We start from the raw sequence: 5,774 nt of genomic DNA, 5'->3' as shown, positions 1-5,774 counted from the left end.
TTACTTTTCACCCTTAGTTATTTATCGCATCGTTTTATAGACAGCTTTCCGCGGATATTAAAATGAAAAATTATAAGATTAAAACCAGTTTTGTGAGCCCCGAGGGGCCGCAGGCCCAGGCTAACAAAATTGGTATAAATTTTGTGATTTTTATTTCTTGAAAAATTGCCTGTAATTCGATGCTATACATTATTTTTCAGTATAGCAGAAGACTCGGTTCTAATTCAGCGAATATTAATCAGTTTCTACGCCATACTGAAAAAATCAATTTAGTTATTCCATCACGATCGATAAAGCTTGTTTCATTGACAATTATTGTGCGTACTACACACTGTCTGCAAATAATTCTAATTTAATTTTCTTTGCCAAAATGCGCTGAATTTATTTATTTACGACGTAAATTTGTACAACACAAAAAAACATTCTAGAATTTTCCATAATGTTATTTTTGTATCTAGAAATTAGTTCGCATAATCAGTTGAGTTTAAACTCTAAACAAACAAACACAATGCAAGGTATTGGTAAGTTTCTTTATATTTTCTATCCTTATAACTAATTTGGACACGCTTTTCCTCAACAGTTTAGCGGATTTAAAACCGACACGCAACAAGCGGCCAATGGATCCTATAAATAGACACATTTGCTGAATCAAAACTGGTTTTACCTAAATTGTATCTGTTCCTTCTTCGCGATTATAGAATTTCAAAGATTTTAACAAATAATGTGTGATGATTTGACTTTAAAATGGCCTTTGATGTAAAATATAGATGCTGTATATTACCCTTAACACATGAAAGCAGTAGTTGTTTTAAAAACCTTTTTTTGTAGAATAATTATAACTTATAAAATTGTCGACGGGGGTACCTTCTGACTTTAATTAATGCTTGTTTTTCTTCAAATTACCTGGAAATTTTAAACTTAGAAAGTAAAAACAGTAATAAAAAATCAACATATTATTTAACTAAAAATACTGGCACAATTGATTTACAACATATATTTTTTTTTTAATTGAAGCTTTTCTACAATTGGGGTCGTTTAGTCTGTCCGTCCGTCAGTTACAGTTAGCTTTTTAGGTGGAACAATTACCTTTTTCATTAACTTGGACATTTTAGAATTTTCCTATAGATTTCAAACTTTGCAAGGTTATTCCTGTACTAATTAGGTACGGTTTAGAAAGCGTATCAATTCTATAATTATTACCAGAATGTCCATACGCCCATTTTTAATATGTTGATTTTAACTTTTTTAACAACAAATTTTTAAGTGTAAAAATTATCTAATTGATCTGATTTTTGGAATACTGATACCTAGGACAACAAAGTTCAATGTTTAAAGCAAAGCATCTTTATAATCAAGTCCTAAAATGTAATTATGTCCTTAAACATTATCCTGTATTATACAGTTTTTTTAATTACAAACAATTAAACAAATTTACTTCCACATTTGTTCCGACTTTTATAACTTTATATTCTGATTATTCACTTCTTAAACTGCACAATGATAATGTCAGTTTGTCCTACGGTTTCATAGCTTCGCTTTTATAGATGTTGTCATCCTTGTTTATATAGAAACAATTAGCATTGGCACTCGAATTTTGTATGTAAAAAAGACACGATAGTATTAAGTTATCAACCACATAAACAATAGATTGTTGAAGACATTAGGCCTTTAATTGATTATATCAAAGGAATGTTATTAATAAGTATACCTAGTCAAATTAGTTAACAACTTAATAGTTCATTATACATTAAATAACAAGGATTACAATTTCCATAAAAGTGAATCTATGAAAGGGTAGGACAAAAAAACATTAACAATTGTAGAGTGTCATAACTGATTAAGCAAATATATATGTATCTAAAGTCTAAAAAATGTAAGTAAATTTGTTGCAAAATATAGGATACTGTTTAAGGACATTCCTACATTTTTGATATGCTTTGTTTATAACATTCTACCTTCTTGTAGTAGGAATATAAAAAATGTTTCAAATCAACTTTTTGTAAATAGACAACGATTGTAGAATTGCTATGCTTTCTAAATCGTACCTTACTACTACAGAAATAACCAACCATGCCAAGTATAAAATCAATAGGACAATTATAAAATGCCTAAATTAACGATAAGATCTATCCTTTATGGACAGACAGACGAACAATAAATATAGAAAACCTTTACATCTCATTTCTGCTGCTTGATTTTAAAAGAAATTAAAATCAAGCAGCAGAAATGAGATGTAAAGGTTTTCTAATCTAACCTAAAGACTAGCCTTTATTAGTTTGTTAACATAAAAAAATATAATTATAGATCAACAAGGACCAAAATCTTTGACCTATTTAGATTATGATCACATTTTAAAAAAGGTTTTGCCATGTCTTAAACAAGATACAAAATTAAATAATAATTGTTTTCAATTGCTAAATAATCTTAAATACACAAGACAATAATTTGGTGTTTAATTAATTAAGATATACTAGCTCAATATAAAAAATAGCGATTGTGCCCCTGCATCTAGTTGGTCTGTTTTCTAAGGGGTAAGGCATAAAATCATTCAAAGACTTAAATCTAAAATTCAATAGCTTGAACCCATCCTGGGATCTATGTGAAGCTTTAATGAAGTGAAGAATTTAATCAGCTATCGAAATCTTAAGATACAGACATATCAGTACATATCAGATGATCATTATAACATTTTTGCCAAATTTAATTCAATTTATATAAAATTTTAAAAGTTTAAAATTTAAGTATATTTTTTTAAAATAATGTTTTTAATAAAACCTTTTGCGTCATATATTAACTTACTTACTTTTTAAAAGCAAAGCTTTTCTATAACTATTAAATGCGAAGCTTTTCTAGATATATAGTTTTTTTTCGTTAATTTAGGCATGTTAGAATTGTCCTATCGATTTCAAACTTTGCATGGTCATTCCTGTAGTAGTTTGGTACGATTTAGAAAGCGTAGCAACTCTATAATCATTACCAGAATGTCCGTACGTTCATTTAAAACATGTTGATAACTTAACAACTTTTTTAACAACAAATTTTTATGTGATCTAATTATCCGTTTGATCTGATTTTTGGTATATAGATTCCTGGGACAACAAAGTACAAACAAATCTATAATCAATTCCTAAAAATGTAAGTATGTCCATAAACATTATCCTGTATCAAGCAGTTTTTTTAACAAATTTACTTACAATTTTGCTTCGACTCTTGTACTTTTATATTCTGATTATTGAGTTCTGACATTATACAAGTGTTAATGTCCGTTTGTCCTACCGTTTCATTGCTTCGCTTTTATTGATGTTGTTATCCTTGTTCATTATATCAATTATTTTATCCATATAAAATTCAAAATGGTTTAGAACAGAAATATTTACTTTTGTGTAATAAACGGCAAAGTATCTAAACAATTAGAATTAATATATAAAAAGTACTTTTGATATGACTTTTTATATCACTAATAATGCATAAAATAACCATTGTTATAAATCCTAAATATGCAGTGTTGAATTGTCTATAGAAATATTGTTTTAAAACCTCAACAAATATGACAAACTTATATTAACAAGCCATGAACATTAACATTAAATGCTATTTTAAAGTCAAATCATCGCACATTTTTGGTTAAAATCTTTGAAATTCTATAATCCTGAATAAGGAACAGATACAATTTAGGTAAAACCAGTTTTGATTCAGCAAATATGTCTATTTATAGGATCCATTGACCGCTTGTTGCGTGTTGGTTTTAAATCCGCTAAACTGTTGAGGAAAAGTGTGTGGAGTAGGGTACCTCTTACCTCTAAAAACATACTATGATACTTCCGCAGCTACTCTATACATATAACTTATATATATTTGTATCTCAATTTGTTCATATGTTAAACGGATGTAGAGTGTCTACGCAGAACCTTCTAGTTTATCTTTAATACAAAGTAGCTTGATGTCTGTCCGTCCGGGTGTCCGTCTGTCTGTCCGTCCGTCCCTTAAGATCTCGATAACCGCTGTGGTGGTTTTAGGCTATTTTCTTGGGGCGTGGGACACCCCCAACCCCCCAAAAATAGAGATCCTCCAATTTTTTAAATAATTTTTTTTGCATATATTTTGCAAATTCGCCATTTATTCGCGGAAATTGGCGACTTATTCGCAATTTTTTCAGCTGGGGTTGGCAATTCATTCGCAATTTTTTCGGCTGGGTAGGTAATAGAAGATGTAATGATTCCCATACTAACACTAGATGCTAGGGGCGAAACCGCTAGTCTTTAATATTTCTGTTTTTAACATAAATGTTCTTTTTAAATCCAAAGTATTTTAGGTTGTCTTAATCGATATACACAACATATTTTTGACTTAACTATTATTTTTATTTAGATTTGAAGAATCAGAACTGCGCTGGCTGCAGCTGCGGCTGTGACTCCTGTACTGAGTGCAAGTGTGAGTCCTGCAGATGTGAGGTAGGCAACTGTCATTTCCTCAGAGAGAGAATGGACAATAGACTGTTTATTGTACTAATGCCCAACGTTTAATAATTACATTTTCTTATTCGTTGGCTTAACAACTTTAGGGGATATACTAAATTTTGATTAGTTGGCTCATTAAGTTGCGTGTTTAAACGTTTCAACCAATAACTTTTAATCTACAGAAGAAATAATTCTGTCTATAAAACCTGCTATTCTAAAAGATCGTTTTTAGTCCTAGGGGGAGAATTTTTTTTATTATTGTCTATTCTATATTTTCTTTTCTAATGGAGATAATATTTATCGCATCGTATTATATACAGTTTTCCGCGGATGTTAAAATGAAAATTATAAGATTAAAACCAGTTTTCTCGTGAGGCCATAAACCCGAATCTTAATGATATTTATTTTGATATTCGGAGAAAATTGTCTGTATAGCATCATACGAGATTTTAGTATAACTGAGAACCGGTTCTAATCCAGCGGATATTAATCGGCTTCGAAGCCTTATTAGAAAAATGTAATTCTCTTTCTTAATATTTACAAGACATAATCCTTAGCAAAGTAAATTCTAAAAGAACAGTTAACTGTTAGTCATTTAAAGAGATAAAATTATTCAGTGCATATAGTAAATAGTGCCACTAGGGACCGACGTATAGACATACTTTACTCATAGTGTAGCTCCGCTACTATTAGCACAATTTTATTTAATATATTTTCACGAAATGATTATAAATTAATTATCTAATTTTTTTCAGTGCTGCAACTAATTTGGAACTAATGGAAATAATTAATTTGACCATCATGAAATAATTTAACCATTAATGTAATAACAATATCATGTGTTAATTATAATAAAATTTATATAAAAAATATTCTTTTGTACTTTTTCCTAACTAAATGATTTCTTATTTTCATGTACCTACCCAGTATAATAGACACGTTCTTGAATTCGTTGAATCGTTGGCTCAAAAATTTGATTCCATTTGATACATCTTGATATGTTGATTTAACTATCAGTGGCCAATCTTTTACAATTTTAATCTACAAAAGGGTATTTTGATTATTGTTTTTTATAATTGGAGATATACATTATATTACCGTACTCACTCTATTTTCAGCAAATATTTGCTATTATCCTTAGTTTAGACATGTTAGAATTGTTCTATGGACTTTAAACTTTGCATGATGATTCCTATAACAGCTAGTTAGTTGAAACGTGCTGATTTTTAACTTCTTTGACAAAATCATTCATCTGATTTAAAGAAATGATTTTTAGGACAACAAGGTACAATATTATTATGTTGTTATCATCCTTGT

General features: G+C 29.3%; 1 long non-coding RNA gene across 1 annotated transcript; it reads left to right on the top strand.

Moving 5' to 3' along the window:
• Positions 1–356: 356 nt before the first annotated feature.
• Positions 357–5,329, top strand: LOC145318615 (uncharacterized). Its single transcript, XR_013879390.1, has 3 exons — positions 357–521; positions 4,369–4,451; positions 5,213–5,329. It is a non-coding gene; the product is annotated as an uncharacterized LOC145318615 (long non-coding RNA).
• Positions 5,330–5,774: the final 445 nt, after the last annotated feature.

Source organism: Acartia tonsa, chromosome 5 (genome assembly GCF_053477335.1).
Source record: "Acartia tonsa isolate MP-2025a chromosome 5, ASM5347733v1, whole genome shotgun sequence".
Classification (NCBI taxonomy): Eukaryota; Metazoa; Arthropoda; class Copepoda; order Calanoida; family Acartiidae; genus Acartia; species Acartia tonsa.
Note: the sequence above shows the minus strand (reverse complement) of the source record. Positions and strands in the feature narration are given on the sequence as shown.